Genomic DNA, 18711 nt, shown 5'->3' with positions numbered 1-18711 from the left:
ACCAAGCTAACAATAAGCTAGGGGCATGCAAATTTGAACCTATGTGGCATGGGACTTATATTTTAAAATGCGTTTTGCAGAAAGGAGCCTATGAGCTTATTGATTATGAAGGAAATCCTCTCGATAAGCCCCAAAATGGGCTTTACCTCAAAAAGTACTATGCTTAGGTCATCTTGCATGGTTACTTATTTACATTAGTGTGTGATTCATTTTTGTACAACGTGGTTTTGTGTGAAAGTCTTCAAACAACTTTCCTATTTACCATGCTTTCCTTGCTTTGTAGATGCCTGCAATTTCTCACATTGGTTTCACCGATGGTGCTTGTCATAGTACCAGAAACCTATCATGGGTTATCTATGAACCTAACGGTGAGTTGATTGACCTTCAAGGTATCTACCTAGGTCGTACAACCAACAACATTGCTGAATATAGTTAAGTCATTGAACTGTTGTCAGAAGCCATCCCTCTGGGCATCAGAGAATTGGTTGTCAACCTGGATTCACAGCTTGTCGTCCTTCAACTCAACGGGAAATATTCCATCAGGAACTCTCAAATATTATGAATGTATCTCTATATCCATCTATTGGAAAGACATTCTGATTATATTACATATCATCATATTCCTAGACGCATGAATACATTGACATATGCATTAGCTAATTACGTGTTGGATAGACATTTACAAAACATGTAAGAGATAAGACAAACCATTTGTACCATAATATACAGGAAAATACAACACATATATATATGTGAGAATGTTTGATACATCATAACCCCAAAAAATAATATGTGTGTCTATAATAACATCGGCATCTCATAGGCCTCATACATCCATGGCACACAGGCCTCAAAAAATATGTAAATGTTGGACCTAGGAACTAATCAGCATGGTGGTCATGGTAGCACGAAACATCTCATGCAACATGACTCAGTAGTCAACGGATCCGATCTAAGACTCCCACTGTGTGCCTTTGGTACTGATGGGGCATGTCTCCTATCCGAGCATATTCTGGAATACCATGAGTCAACCCCTCAAGGTTCATCGCGATCTCCTCCTCACTATCACTCCCTTCCTGATAAGGGGTAATATCATCGATAGGACGGGGGATGAACCTGGATATCGGGGACATCCTGGCTGGTCACTCTGGTCCAACATCTACATAAACAAGAGAAATGTTATAAGCATGCATATACCAAAAAGAATTAAAAAATCTCAAAATTTGTTTTTTTTACCTTCATCATCGAAGTCCTGTCCATCTAGTAAGGGCATATCTAGGTCTCCATAGAAATCAATGCCGTTGTACGGCCAGTCCTCCACGACGATCTTCTGTCATCATAGCCATCAGAAGAATGCAAGTCGGTATGACATACGCTGAACCCTAGTGATCTTAGGCATCAAATGACTTCAGCGGGCCATCCGCGGATCGCGTGGTGTAGGAGGATTGACCTCAGTCAATTGATACTGGAACAATGGCACTTGTTCTAGGAAAAAGGTCACAAGTACTGATCCGAAGCCAAATTGCTTCAGATTCCCCGCCTTAGCCTTGGACAACTGGCACTTGATGTTCATCTTCATGGCCTCTGCCTAGTTGAAGATCGTAGGAGCTGTGCAGTCAATAGCATAAAGGAACTTCAACTTGTTAGTCTCATGTTCCACCTGGGACCCTGCTACTCTATTGATAGTCAACAAAATCACCCTTAGTGTCAAATATCTCACACTGGAAATCTCTATCTTCCCACTCTTGGATTTCAGGGCCTCAAGGTAGTGTTCGGAAAGCAAGGAAGATATGCTTGCCTCGACCGGACGTGACCCATACAAGTTCATTGGCTCACCTCTACGAGACAGTCCAATGATGAAGTAGATATCTGAAGTTGTCAACTCCATCTCCTAGTCCCCAATGACAAAAATCTCACGATTGATGTCCCAAAGGCTTATCAAGTATCGAAGCAACTCGGGCTGGGCCTGTGTCCCTGGCGTAAGGAAAAATTTGAGGAGCCCGCAAGCCCTCATAGCCTCTAGGAAATTTGGATCATTCAATGCATGGGTATCAACATCTTCGTGTTCTCTTTCCTTCCAATCCACCATTTTTGGCAATTTCTCTCTTGCAAAAGCCATTAATTTGAGTCAATATTCATCATGGCACATAAAATTCAAGTTTAAACGGTCAGTTCTTGAGAAAAATGGTTTTTTCCCTATCCATGATGACGACGCACTTGTTTTAGAATAGTTGCACTGGTCGATGAAGATGGTTGTGCAAATCACCCTCGACCGGTGCAATCCCGTGCCTAGAAATCACGCCGACCGAGGGAAATTGTTTTCTCAAAATCCTCCCTAAAAATCCAAAATAAATAGCCAACAATAGAAATGAATAGCATGGAAATGGAGCTCAAGGCTTCAGCTATTACCTGGAACTGACAGCTTGTCAATTGACCTCTCAGATTGCTCGCAATCTGATCCAGAACAACTAGTGAAAAAGTGGGTAAAAAGTCTTCACTGCAAAGGTAAAATGGTAAATGGTAAAAATGTATTTAGTTTTCCCATTTTTATTCATTTTTTCATGAAAATATCAAGTTTTGTAAATATTTTTGACCTATTTTACCTCAAGGACTCAATAATACACTTTGCCTTACTTGTGCAGCAACAGGTGATGGATGTTCGACGATGACGATGAGTCGCATTTCAACTCTTTTCTCGACTCGTTAAACTAATATGAAAATATTGCCAAGTATTTTCCCCTTTTTGACTCGTTAAAGAGAATAAAAATGGGGGGTACGCTTTCAACTCTTTTCTGACCCTTTAAAAAACAAAAAGATGGCTGAGCCCTTGTCATTTCGAACTCGTTAATGGATACGAAACATCAGGCGCCCAATATAAGTTTACCCCTTTTTCGGGTTGGGATGCGCTATTTACAAAAAAGATACTCCTTGACTGAAATGGTCAAGCAGTTCTCTCAAGTATTGTTTTCTACCTTTTTGGGCTTGAGAGACACAAATGTACAAAAAGGGACCATGTGAAGTTTTCTTTTACGTGTCTTTTTCAAACTCTCTAAACATGAAAAATATACCGAGTTACACCTTTGTCAGACTCGTTAAATTATTAAACGACATCAGATTCGTCACCATGATGAACATGAGCTTCTCCTTCCTAAGGCTTGTTAAACTTACTAGGTCGGATTCGTTCGAAGGATGAACTTACAGTGTAAGCATATGCTATCCCCTTTAAGCTTGCATTTAAAAAATAATTGGGGTACTCGCTAGAAATGGTGGGGGAAAATTTGGAAATCTATCAGTCGTGTCGGCAGCTCACTCTTGAACATGACACTCTTTGCTTCGTGTCAGGTTGGGACATCCTCCTTTGCATCGCTGACCCTCCTAAGTTTGGGCCATTCATTTTTGCTTTCCATTTTATCTCTGCCACGTCATCATGACCATCGATCCTATGGATCCAAAAAGCTCCCAAACTTCCAGTTGTGTCGCCAATATGTTTAAGAGTTTCCCTTTTGTAGTTACACTTACCTCTGATTCTCTATCATCCAAAATCATTTTGCATCCTCTTGTCTCGTGTCAATAATGTGGGATTCATTATGGCCCTCCTTCGAGATGATCACTTTCTGCCGACTTCAACTCATTATTCATGAAGTTGACTGAGAGACTCCCTTCCAGTACCTTAGAGCTTGCATGCCCTAATGGCAAGTTCTTCACACTCGATGACAAGTTCACATCATTGGCTTTTGATCGAGTTATTTCACGAGTATTCAACTCCAGTTCCTGTGTTCACATTCCGTGAATTGTGTTGATAGTACCTTGAGAGCCACTGCCATTATTGGTGGTTTCTCTCGCGTTTGTTAACAATTTACATCATTGACTGGTAATCAAGCGACTTTCTAGCATGTTCGACATCAACACATCTATTCGCATGCTAGGATCTGTACTTTAATCAGGTCATGTTCGAGCGCAAGACCCTGGACTCAGATCACACAAGTCCAGGTTGCAAAGTGGTGTGACATGGTTATGATGCTATGCATGTCTCTTTCAGATGGTTGGCTACGACCATACCTTGGTTTCATTGTGATCCTCTTTGATGGATGGTTCCACCCATACCTGGATTTGTTTACATGATCATTCTTTGGATGGTTGCATCCATGCTATGATTCATGTATCATTTGACAGAGATCTCATTTTATGTATATGTACATGTACTTGCTTGTAGGTTTTCCGATGGAAGACCGGATCCCCGCACTGACTTATAAAGTATTTCATCCCTCATTCCAGCTCAACCTTCACGCTTTAGGGGGCATTTGTTACACGACATTTTGTCATTGTCCCTGTACTCCCCATTCCTTGATCCTGGAGGACCTCTACAGTGAACCCCCACATGCTTTTCCTTCATGAAGAAACTCCCATTATGTTCCTCTTCATGAGCAGATCATTTCCCTTTTGCACCATTTGCTCTGAAACTTCTGTTTTGCCCAGTTTACAAGATTGTAGCTAATGGCCTTTATCTCCCTCGCGCCGATGTGTAGAGATTATCACTATTCCTTGCGATGACCAGTGCGACTGAGATGTGTTCCAATCATATCGGTCCTGTTATGGAAATTATTTTAAATTAGAGCCGAAGCTTCCAACTCTAGAAACTCTGTAACGGAAGTCTAGTAAATGGTTTAGCCAGATGGGGTCGAGGATGACAGTTTGGACCCTTTACCCTATAATGATGGAACTACCTCAAGGGATAAGTCCTCCCATGAGAAGAGGATCCATCTCCCATCCATATTTCCTATATAAGCCTCCCTTCTTCCCAAGTACAAACTAGTTATTGTTAGAGTTTTGGCTGAGTGTGAGTATACTATTTTGGATTAGAAAAGCAAGCTATTACTAGTTGTAGCCATCTAGTTGTATGAGGGAGAAGTGTGTTTGGTTTTGGAGTGAAGCCTAAAGGGAAGAGCCTTTAAACTATTATTGTTTGAAGCCATCATGGAGTGCTAGCAAAAGTGTGTGGGAACTTGGTCTTATCAGAGGAAGACTGCAGCGTCAAGACGAATGGTTGTAATCTCTCTTTGATATTAATACATGCAACTATCAATTGATTTCTACATATTTTGTAATATTACATATTCGTGCCTTAATGATTCTTGATTCATTGAGTAAGCTGAATTGCAATTTGTCTATTATTATGTTTGTGTGTTTTTGTTGTTTACTTGTTTCAGGAGCTTGAAGAAGGAAGCGAGAGATTGTTGGAGTGAGCAAGCAAGGACATCATCAAGCAGGATAAGAAACCAAGAGGTAGGCCCTCTTGATTGATTCTAACTTAAGGAAATCTTCCTTAGAATGTATCTGTTGTGGCTAGACCCATTATCGGACTAGAGGAATTTGTTCGTGTCCACACTTATAATTTTACTTCACCACAAGAGCACATTGCATTCATCACTAAAAACAAGAATAAGAAAGGGAAAAGGGGCCCATCACTAGGGGAATTTTGAGGTCTAAAATGGGCTTCCTAAGGAAATTATAAAATAATAGCAAAAATAATAAAATAAGATTAGATTACATCATTAATTTTTAGAGGGAAAAAAGTCAAAACTATTTTTTCAACTCGTATTTTCAACTTATCTCCCTATGGGTTTACTCAATTTTCGAGCAGAAACACTCATTGGATGTAGAATTTGATTCCTCATCCCAGGAGTACCCACGTTGCGTACTTTTGATGGACCCCGCTACACGAAAATTGAGAAATACATGAAAAAACGTAATTGCAATTTTTTCGTGTAGTAGGGTCCATCGAAAGCATGCAACATGGATACTCCTTGGACGAGGAATTAAATTTTTCATCCAATGAGTACTCCCACTCGAAAGTTGAATAAAAAATTAGGGAGATAAGTTGAAAATATGAGTTGAAAAAGCAGTTTTATTATTTTATTATTTTTAATCTTTGTACTTTGTACTTTTTAACTCCAAAAAAGGTGAATCACCCCCCATGGTTGACATCATCATTTTGAATCCTATAAAGTTTATTTTGGTTGTGCATTTTTCTTAGGAGGCCCATTTTAGACCTCAAAATTCCCCTAATGGAAATTGAAGAAAACCTCCAAGTCAAGATGCAAAGAGAAGGAATGATAGAACATCATCTCACATTGAATGATACAATTGTCACAAGAAGGGCCATTATGCTCGAGATTGCCTCGAAAAGAAAAGTGGTCCACACTACAACACTATAAGCAACAACAACAGGTTTGATGATCGAAGAAGAAGAGATGACCAAAGGAATGATCACAATGGAAGAGATGGAAGAAGAAGAAGAGATGCTCCTAGTGACCATGAAGAAGATCGTCATCCCCAGAAGAAGTCAAGATTCTCAGAGTATGAAAGTAATGTTGCAAATCAATCTGAATATATTCTTATTTCTACTCCTACTAGGTCATATCCTCTGGATTGGTGGGATAGTTGGTTGGTTGATAGTGGGGCCACTCATCACTTCTTTGGATATAAGGAAGTTCTCTCTAATTTGGTAGAGAGGGAGTAAAATTTGAAAATTATTCTTGGAGACAACTCCACCAATCCCATCAAAGGATTTGGGTCTGTAAAATTTCATTTGAATTCATGGGAATTTATTTTGCTCCATGATGTGATGTATGTGCCAGGATTAAAGAATAAGTTGGTATCAATGTCCGCTTTGGAAGACAAAGGGATGGAGGTTGCCTTCATCAAGGGAAATGTTATTACTTGCCCTGTTGGATCACCTATGAGAGATGCATTCACAATGGGATCAAGATATGGAATCTATAGGGTTACTTGAAGACCTCTTCTAGCATTGGTCCATGATACTAATCATCTAAGTGAGCTATGGCATCGAAGATTGGCCCATCTACATTATGATGCTCGTCCGAAGTTGGAGAAATTGGTCTCTAGGATTCCCAAGTTTGAAGCCCAACATTATGGAGAATGTCTAGGTTATGCCAATGGAAAGAAGACAAGGGGACCATTCCCCTCTAGTGAGAACAAGACAAATGACATCCTCCATCTCATTCATTCTGACATATTTGGTCCAATGCCCATGCATTCTATTGGTGGCCATCTCTACTACATCACCTTCATTGATGACTTCTCCAAAAAGACATGGATATATTATTTGAAGCACAAGGATGAAGCCTTTTAAATTTTCAAAGAGCTCAAAGCTTTGATCGAAAATCGAACACAGAAGAAAATCAAAATATTAAGGTCTGACAACTGTGGATAGTACACATCAAAGGAGTTCATTGATTTTTGCAAGAAGGAAGGTATCAAGAAACAGACAACTGTGCCCTATACTCTCGAGCAAAATGGAGTGGTTGAAAGAAAGAACAGGTCAATTATAGAAGCTACACATACCATTCTCCATGATCAAAAGTTGCTGAAGTTCATTTGGGGAGAAGCAATGAATGCTGCCATATATGTTCAAAATAGGGTGCCTCATCAAGCATTAGACAATAAGACCCCTGAAGAAGTATTCACATGTGTCAAGCCCGATGTTGGCCATCTCCATATCTTTGGATTCCCCGTATACTTTCATGTGCTGAAGGACAAAAGAAACAAGTTGGAGTCCACAGGAAGAAAAGGTACGTTTGTTGGATATTGTGAAAATTCTAAAGCTTTTAGAATATATATTCTTGGTCAAAGGAAGGTTGAGATTAGTAGGGATGTAACATTTGATGAAGATGATGCCCTTGGGAAAGCAAGGGACCTTCCTCCACCTCCTCCTCCTGAGAAGAATGATGATATGGATATTTTAGATGGTCCTTTTGTGCCTGAATCTGAGACAGATATTGTTGATGATCCCATGGAGCCCATGGATCCCTTAGATCCTCCTCCATGTGATCCTCCCACTAGGAAGAGGCCACTTTGGCTTTGTGATACTTTAATGGATGAAGAGAGACGTGTCTCGTTCGAATATCATTGAGAGAAAGCAAGAAGCCTTGATGGTACCAGGGATATGTTGCAACCATGAGCATTATGATTCAAGCCGAACCTCCCACCTTTGGAGAAGCCATAAAAGAACAAATTTGGAAATATGCTATTGTCGAATAATATGAATCAATCATGAATAATGATGTATGGGATGTTGTGCCGAGACCAAAGGGGAAATCCATGGTGACTTCAAATTGGTTATGCAAGATTAAGCATGGAGTTGATGGTAGCATTGAGAAATATAAAGCAAGTTTCATGGCCCAAGGTTTCTACTAGAAAGAGGGAGAATATTATGATGATATATTTTCACATGTGGTTTGATATAAAACCATTCATTTGATAGTTTCCCTAGCCGCTAGTCAAGGATGGACCCTTCATTAGATGGATGTGAAGACAACATTCCTTCATGGCATGCTACAAGAAGAAGTGTGCGTTGAGAAACCACACGGATTTGAAGTAGAGGATATAAAGACACATGTTTGTAGGTTGAAGAAGGCATTTTATGGTTTGAAGTAAACCCCCAAAGCAAAAATACACCCACATACATAATTATTTGGCGAAGCTTGGATTCACAAGAAGAAATGTTGATCCCAACCTCTACTTAAGGTAGTCCAAGGTATGTCGTTGAGTTTGGCTTTATATGTTTACAATCTATTCTTGACAGGTAGTGAGCCCCTAATGATCAAGTTTAAGAGGGAGCTAGCCTGTAAATTCAAGATGAAGAACCTTGGAGTCATGCACTACATTCTAGGCCTTGAGGTGTAGCAAAGGCCCAATGAGGTTTTTCCTTTCATAAGAAATATATGTTGTGAATCTGTTGAAGATATTTGGAATGACAAAATGCAAGTCCTTACCCACACCAATGGAAATGAACTTTAAGAAGTTATGTGGAGAGGTTGCAGGAACCGATTTGGTGATTCCATCCGATAAGAGACAGTTGATTGGGACTTTGATGTTACTAGTGAACATTTGTCTTGACATATTCTATGCAATGAATACGTTTAGTCAATTCATGATTGAGCCTCTCCATGCACATTGGATCACATCTTGAGATATTTTCATGGGACGATCATACTTGGTCTGAGATATTATGTCGGAGATGTTCGAATTCATGGATACACTAATGTTGACTGGGAAGGAAACGTTATTGACAGGAAGGGTACGTATGGATGTTTTATAGCCTTGGATCTACCATGATATCTTGGATGAGAAGAAAGTAGAAGTTCGTAGCATTGAGTATCACTGAGGTAGAGTACACTTCCGCTAGCATGGCTAACTCGAAGCAGTTTGGTTGAGGAAGATATTTGGGGAGCTATTTGAGCAAGTCCTAGAAACTAAAATGATATATTGCAACAACAAGAGTGGGATTCGTCTGGAAAATAATCCTGTATTTCATGACAAGCCCAAGCACATAAAGATCCGATATCAATTCATTTGAGACATGGTGCAGAGAGGAGCCGCTAGACTCCATCACATATTGAAAAATGAGAAGATAACATATACTCTCACCAAGGCTTTATCGAAAGGGAAGTTCTTGGTTTTTAGAGAGTAGCTTGGACTAACATATGTGACCCCTGTTGATAAGGGGCATTGCTAATTGAGAACACTGAGCCAACTCTTCCCCCCTGTCTGAGCTCCCAAGGTGAGGAATTGAGATTGAGGGCTCCTAAGGTTGAGGGATATATGGACAATAGGGTCATAGATGTTGCTTCCCTATCTGTTACCCATAGGGTTGGAGATGTTCTCCCATATCTTAGTCTTTGTAGAGTATACCCAAGTTGGCATCATACCCACAAGTGGGGCTTGTTGGGAATACTGCTCCCTATTTGGCTAATGGGTTGAGAGTGTACTTTGGGTGTACAACCCAAGTCGATTATGATGGAAGTGTTAGACCACATGAATCTTGAGGGTCATTATTAGGAAGATCAGTGGGCAATAAGATGGGTTGAGATGTGCTCCCCTATATCATCTATTGCTCGATATGGGGTTGTATATGTTTAGCTTCCTCATGAGATTTCGGGTTGATATGTGCTCCCTGATGTGGTTTCAGGTTGAGATGTGCTCCCTGATATTGTTTTAGGATTGATATGTGCTCTCTGACAATGCAGATGGTTGTAGCTTTAGCTCCCCGATGATTCTTCTCATTTAGATTTGAGAATGTTTGAGTAGATAGAGTTGATCAGAGATGGGACATGATACGACAACATGATATACAAGATATGGTGCAGGTGGAATTCTCCCTAGTTTAGAGGAAGTGTTAAAATTTTAAACTAGGGTCGAATTCCACTTTAGACAACTCATTTTATGGAGATGATGATTGCATTGAATTCCTATTTTTGAGACCTAGACCAAACTCGACCTAAAAATCATCAAATTTGGACAAGGGAAAGTGTACTTATGAAGAAAATCCCACATATTCACGTTCGGACAGGTTGACCCTAATGGCAATTTTGTCACCTTTGGATGCCTATAAATACAAGTGACCTCAATTTCATTTGATCGTCACTGAGCATCTTCTTCATTGATTGGTTCGCAAATGTCTGAGGCTAGGTTGACAAAAGTAGTTCACAAAGGTCTGAAATTATAGGGTTCGAAGGTTGCATATGTTTTTAGGGTTTTGGGTTACAATCATTGGCTCATCAAAGGATAAATTAAAATGCAGTTGTTGGCATGTAGGCCCAAGGGAGTGAATGGAAGCCTTCCGTCACTCGCACAACTCTTCCATGCGACAATAAATTTTGAATCAAATTTGACTGTTGACCGAAGTTGACTGCAAATAGGAAAAGTTGTCTGTGATATATATTGATGCTGGAAACATATCTTTGAATGTTATTGATTTATATTGTATTGGGCTCATTGTACTCTTTTTTGAACATTTTATGACAATCTAATAGAAGAAGCATTTCAAAGGGTCTACCCCCTTGTAGGGTTTTCCCTGGTCTTTGACCAAACCTAGTGTCTCTTGTTGATGTGCTGATTGTCTCATTTTTCAGTACATGTATTGTTATATCTTTACTGTTAATGATTGGAAAGATTAATTGGTATTGAAAATATTGTTAATTGAAGCATTTAATTGGGCTAAAGTAATTGATTTATCATAGAAAAATATGAAAATTTAACATTGGAAAAGAGAGATCCTTTAGATATCTAGAGTGGTGTGAGCCTATCCTTGTCATTCGTTACCCCAATAAGATAAGACAATGAAGAAGAAAAAAAAAAATACTCATGAAAAATGTTAGATATCTATAATCTAGAAAATAAATGAATGTAGTTGAAAATATTAAGAGGGAGGGTGAATTAGTATTTTGTTACGAATAATTTTTTTTAGATTTTAAAACATTTGATGAACATAAATCTTGAAACACTTATACAAATTTTATTTGTAAATATTTTGTAAAATTATTTGTAAAAAGTAAGCACCAACTTACAAATTTTATAGGCACCAACCTATAAGAGATTTTAGTCCCCTACCTGAGCACGAAATTAGCTACTTCATAGGCACCAACCTATTGGAGACTCTATTCCCCTAAGCTGAGCACCAACTCAGCAATTTACCAACCTACTTCATCAAGGTACTATGCAACTTCTCTTACTTTATCAATTTGTTCCTTGGACTTGTCAACAACAACAAGCTTTACGCTGCTTCATAATTGCTCCACAACACTGATTTTCCACTTCATTGATTACTCATTCCAATTGTCCACAACCTTACCCTATTTTCACACTATTCAATCACTTACACAATTCCAATGTTGTGAGGTCATAATATACTTCTCCCTTTATAATTGCGGTGAAGTCTACTTGACAACCCACATTTTCCTTGCAAACTAGATCCCAATGTATCTTACTTCTAATAACATACCATCAAACATTTCAACAACTTTCACAACATCACTCGTGTGGTATCCATGAATAGTCTTCAGTAATCTTGATTACTAAAAACTTCCAACCTAAATTGACAAGATTTTAGGGTCTCTTAGGTTTATACTTCCTTCAATACAACTCCTTCCCTTTTTCTTTGGTTTTACCTTTGATAGGGCTTAGGTGTGTTCACCCTTCATCATGCTTTCTGAGACTGGTTGGATCGTTTACATAACAAAAATATTCACCTTTGATATAACCTATTTCTTAAAAAACTAGGAGTATTTTTTCTATTCCTTAGCTCAACCTCCTCAATACATGAAATTTCTTGGCCTCTCTCAAGATAAACACACAAAACTAGTCTATAACTCTACCTCTAACCAAGTCTGAAATTTGGCCTCAATAGGGCTTGACATTCAACCAAAACATGTTTGCAACTTTCCTTCTAATATTGAAACTCAGCCTCAATAGAGTGAGGCCTTAAACATGGCAGAACTTGATCTCCTCTAAATCATAACTCGACCTTCTTAAGAAAAAAACATGGCCTTCTCCAAAATAGACACTTGTCTTAGCCTCTAATCTAACAAAATTTGGCATCCTTCAAAATTATAATTTGGCCTGCAACTAACACTAAAAAAGACAAAGAACCCTTCCCAAAATTATGCAAAAAATCCTCACACATAGAACTTCTCCAACTCAACCTTCTTCATCTAAGTCACTCCACTTATAGCTCCTGAAACTTGTTGGGTGTGGAGCCTGATTATCTTCTTTATTCAGAGGTATCACTGCATTGGACCCCAGTTCATAATGTGGTGGCAACGTCTCCTTTAAAATATACGCTGCAGGGGGGGTCCAGGGGGGGGTGTGACCTTTGGGAGCCCCCTCTGGTGGGGGGATCGGGGGCAACGACCCTGAAGCTAAAAATAGATGTAAAATTGCCTTGTAAAATGTTGTAATTTCATAGTCAAACTGAGCCATTCATTAGGAAGAGATTTGACTGTAGAAGTTATGCTTAATTTAGGGTTTTTTCCCTAGAAGACAACCCCTCACTATATATGAGGGAATTGTATTGCGTCTATGTAGATCTATATTCTGAGTGAGAAAGAGAGAGGAGATTGTGAGAGAGTGAAGAGGGAATTACACCGAATCTGTTGTAGGTTGTATCTCTTCAGTTTGATGGATAATATAAAAGGAAGGACTAGTTGTTTCTCCATGGACGTAGCCCAAACTCTGTGAACCACATATATCTGTGTCTTTCTTGTTTTATGCGTTTTCTGTGTTTATATTTCTGCAATATTTTATGTGTTCCATTGCTTTGTAATATATAATTTTCTAACAAAACTCGGCCCTGTGTCAACATGTTCCTTTCCTTTCTCAACTCGAATCTTGTGTCAAACTCGACATTCCTCCTTTGTTTTTGATCTTTGGTCTATCTCATACCTTATTCTTCACACAAATGAGTTGATGTTGGAAATACTGAGAGAGGGGTAAATCAATATTTCTTAACAATTAACATTTTTTAATATTTTTTCAGAGCATTAGTTAATCTTCAGTGATTATTATTGTTCTTCTTCAGATAATCATAAACAACAATCAACAGTAGACAATACCATACAACAATGCAGAAAGATAAAAGAGAGGACACAAATATTTTAGGTGGAAAATCCCCTCCAGGTCAAAAACCATAGAATGCTTCTTTAGTAATTGTCTTCTCCCTGATAAAATAATTTGATTACATCAACATTTCAACTACAACTAAGGGAGGTGTCAACCCCCTAATTCACAGGCTACAATCTGTATGACGCTACTAGACCTAAATATCATGTTGCGACTAGAAAGACGCCCCAATGCCCTATAGATCAGGCCATAACCTGATGAGTGTCCCAACACCCTGTTTACTATTTGCTGTTGGAAATGATTCTTCATTGGCCTGTTAGTTTATTATCCATAATTGAATGGATGCCAAACGCCCTGTGAAAGCCACAACTTGCCCTAGCACCATCCTACCACCCTGAAGTGTTCTCAGGCCACAACCTAAAGTTGACTCCAATTACCCAAAAGAGTCGGTAGATCACGTTTCACAATTTTTTACATTGGATGCCCTATACTTTGAATCAATGTAGAATAGTTGTAAAAATGATGTAGACTAAATGTCGAATCCTAGTATCCATTGATCATTGTTCCCACAAACTAATTACTACACAATGCTACACATCAAACTATCATTGTTCAACTACACATGACTGTCACTGCACACTGTATAGCATTGTCACTACAAATCACTGCATAATTGTTGGATGTCACTGCATGTCACTACTCATGAATGAATAATCATCAATGCACAACCATTATCATCATCGTATCAGGCTGCACTTAATGCTACAACCATCTAGAACGACTATCAAATAAAGACACAATCCAAGGTGCATCAGGACATCCCTATCACCTACTCCCAATGCTCTCAAGTTCTATCAATGGAGAGCTACCAGCATACATGTAATGCTCAATTGGTCAAACCCTTCTATCCATCCTTATGTCAACAAGCTATTCAACAAGGTGATATTTCACTCAAAATCGTGCTGCCTTAAGAACCTTGCTGCTCCTTGTAATTGTGACTCCAAAATGGCAGAATCTCCAAAATACACCAAACAACCAAACCTTAACTCCTGTAGCATTCGATATCCTTAGCCTCAGTAGGTCCGAACTATTCTTGCCTCAGATGTCCGCACAATTTTAGAGATAAGTTCAAGATAAGTGAATATTTCAGAGATATTATGTGATGAGTTGTTAGGTGTATAGATTTGGTCTTATTTTATAGTGTATATTTAGGGCTTTAGAAATTATCGTTGGAGGAATTTAGACATTTAAAATGTTGACTTGTTTAATAAACATTAATAATTATTTTTTCATGGGCCCTAATTAGAACGAATGTTGCCCTTGTAATGAGGAGTTTTAGGCTTTAGGACTAGTTAGTTTGGAAATTATTTCTATAAATTAGTAAGGGCTTCTTAGGTGAATGTTGTAGGTGGTCTTTAGGATCTTTAAAGTTATTAATTTTTTTGACTTATTAATTAGCATTATTAATATGTCAACTTAGCCCTAAGCAAAGCCTACATACCCTTTTATAATGAGGAATGAGGCTTAGGTAAGGGGTTTTTGATACTAATGAGTTAGATTCCCTTCCTAGGATGATTTTACATGACCAAGGAACCCATATAACTAATTATGGATTCTTAAAACCAATGAGGATAAGCCAAGTCACACTCCTATGGGGTTTTAGTCCACAAATTGGGGTCATCAACTTCAACTGTGAATATCTCTCAAAACAGGAGGAACTATGTGGCGTTCTACATACAAAAAAAAACATATTTTCAAGGAGAATCCAATGATATGGATCTCCAACCCAAAATCAATGGTTTGACCCTTGAAAAACCCTTGACAAGGTCAAGGTACATCCTTAGTCTAGGGATCCCAGACCCTAGGAGTTGGGCTTTTAACCATGCAACAATATAATTGCCATCTTGATGTAATCCGATAATTACTAAGAAGTGTTTATTAACCATTTGACACCAACGAATGGTATTTTTGGTCAAAGTCAAACCCATTCAACTCCATGGGTTGACATCAATGACAACACCATCCAAAAATACCCCCCTTTGTCATTGATGGAAACACATGCACCCCTCTTGTGAGTACAAATCTCCCTGCCTTCATGCTTCACCTCCTTCTCAAGATTTCAATCTCCTTCTCAGTTTTTTCTCTCCCCCTTTGACATTAATGACAAAGGGTTACTCCCCCTGAGAATTTGCTTGCTTCTTGTGGACTTGTTATCTTCCTGTGCTCCCCTTAGTGAGAAGCCTCTTGTAATAGTCTATTAAAGATGATCCCTATGGACCTGTGCCATGAAGATAAGCTTTCCTTTGTGAACCTATAACCCTTCAACTATTCTACTCCCCCTGAACCTGTTATGAAATTGCCATTTTTTTCAAACTATCCATCTATCAATCATAAACTTGTGCCATATACTGCTGCATAGACTGCCCCTATACAAACTTCAAGGAGTCAACAAGCCAGATTGTTCAAAATAGTGAGTCACCTAACAGGCCATCTTGACTTGAGTCATTATCTGAAGAAACTGCTAAATCCTCATGATCTTTTTCTTTTACAAATCCTGAAAGCATAACTACTGAAACCTTCTTATTTGCTTGGTATTCCTGTAACTGTTTCCTTTTCTAGACCTTCTTGTTCCTGAAATCTCGAGCCATGTGCCCATATTTATGACAATTAAAGCATTCAATGTTGTCCATAGGCAATTCCATCCGATATTTGCAATCGTGAGCGCTATGGCCATAGTCATGGCATTTGAAACATTCAATGTTTGGCCCATCTAGCATGTATTGTCTTCTAAAAAACTCATCGTGGAACCTGTCTCGTGATCCTGCAAACTTGCTTCTAGGGTTTTGCAGATAATGATTGTACTTGTCAAAAACTTCACAATCCCTAGCCATATGTCCATAGTTAGCATTTAAAAAGTAATAACCATCAAATGAACGTGCGTACCTGGATAATTCATGCAGAGGTGGTGGTCTTTTATAATTGTACATGTCAACAACTTTACCATCCTTGGCCATATGTCCAAATTTAGCACACAAAAAATTAACTATTAAATAAACGAACATACTTGGAATATTTTTCATTGTTCTTTGAAGGAAGTGATGTAGTCTGTTGTCATCCTTTAACCTTGACTACTTTGGCATCATTCATCAGAGTTACAACGTTCTTATTTGGTTAAATCATCTTCTCAATCTCACTGTGCGAAGATGTGGAGCTTGTACCTTGCCTTTTCTTTTTTCCACTTCTTTATCTATCCTATCCATAACCTGTAAATGGTCCTTTTCTTTGAGCTTGTTGATCTCATTAAGCACTGCATCAAGTTCTTGCTTTTGAGCAAGATCTTCTTGAAACCATCTTTTCAAGATCTCCATTCCTTTTTTTGCCTACTCAACCTATAGATTGAGAAGAGTGGTCTTTTATACTTCTATGTTGAGAGCTTGTATCTATTCCTTCTACTCCTCATTTTCAATCTTGAGCCTGCTTAGTTCACCTGAAGTGGTCTCCAATTCCTTTTTCTTTTGGTCAACTGTGGATATGTATCTTTGATCATATTCCTTCCTTTTAATTTTTGCTTCCTGCATCTGTTGTTTGAGCCTTCTAATCATTACAGTTGTGTCGAGTTCTTGTTTATTCTATTGGACTTATCTCTTGAGGTCTCGTGTCTTTGTATTCTTGACTTCTTTCAATTGAGTTCTAAGACTTCTAATCATCTTCTGAGACTCTTCATTTTATTTGATGAGTTCTTTTGCTGTCTTCAATTATGCTTCCAAAAGTCTTGTATTTTCCTTTTGACTTTTGATTTCCTTTATCACCTTTATCACTTGATTTTGAATCTTTGTCTTACTCATTTCTCCAATTTATTCATCATAATAAGAAGGATCTAAATTTTCAATAACATCTTGGGCTAATTGCTTTGTTGAATATAGATTATGAACCTTTTCCCAAAGAGATTTAGTTGTTGAACATTGACCAGACTTTGTTTTCACAAAATTTGGCAAAACATTCAAAATTACATTTATGGCCTTTGAATTGTACCTTTTAGTTTCATCGGTAGATGTGTCTCTAGAAACAATTGATTCCCATACTCCTTGTGTCTGCAAATGTACTTCCATCTTGGATTTCCATATCCAGTAATTATTTGCATCAAAATTAGGGATTGGTACACAATACTCACTTTCTTCATATTTTTTTGTACCTATACCTTCCTTTGAAATCCTTGCAACCTACTTCTTTGAATTTCCCATCTCTATGCTATGAAAACTTCCTTCCAGTGGTTAAGATGTTACTGAAGGAACCAAGCTCTGATACCAATTATTGGAAATACTGAGAGGGGGGTGAATCAATATTTCTTAGAAATTAGCACTTTTTAATCTTTTTCAGAGAATTAGTTAATATTCAGTTATTATTATTGTTCTTCTTCAAATGATCATAAACAATAATCAACAATAGAAAACACCATACAATAATGCAGAAAGATAAAACAAAGGACACAAATATTTTAGGTGGAAAACCCCCTCTGAGTCAAAAAGCACTGAATGCTTCTTTAGTAATTTCCTTCGCCCTGTTAAAAGAAAGTTGATTGCATCAATATTTTAGCTACAACTAAGGGAGGATTCAACCCCCTAATTCACAAAGATACAACATGTAAGACACTACTAGATCCTAATATCATGTTGCAACTAGAAGAACGCCCCAATTCCCTGTAGATCATACCACAACTTGATGAGTGTCCCAACACTCAGTTTACCAGCTTCTGTTGGAATGGATGCTTCACTAACCTATTAGTTTATTATCCATAATTGAATGGATGCCATAACACCCTGTGCAAGCCACAACTTGCCCTCACACCACCTTGCCACCTTGAAGTTTTCTGAGGCCACAACCTAAAGGTGACTCCAATCACCCAAAAGAGTTGGTAGATCACGTTTCACAATTTTTAAACCAGATCCCATGTACTCTGAACTAATTTAGAATAAATGTAAGAAATATGTAGACTAAATGTCGAATCCTAGTATCCACTGATCGTTGTTCCTACAAATTGATTACTACATAATGCTACACATCAAGCTATCATTGTTCAACTGCACATCACTGTCACTACACACTGTATATCATTGTCACTAAAAATCGCTGCATAATTGTTGGTTTTCACTGCATGTCACTGCTCATGAATGAATAGTAATCAATGCACAACCATTGTCATCATCATATCAGGGTGTAGTCGATGCTACAACCATTTGGAACTTCTATCAAATAATGGCACAATCCAAGGTGCCGCAGGTCATCCCATATGAT

The sequence above is a fragment of the Pinus tabuliformis genome, chromosome J, assembly GCF_031772625.1.
Source record: "Pinus tabuliformis cultivar Carrire ecotype Pingquan chromosome J, CPIR1, whole genome shotgun sequence".
Lineage (NCBI taxonomy): Eukaryota > Viridiplantae > Streptophyta > Pinopsida > Pinales > Pinaceae > Pinus > Pinus tabuliformis.
The sequence above is the reverse complement of the archived record's forward strand: the minus strand, read 5'-3'. Positions refer to the sequence as shown.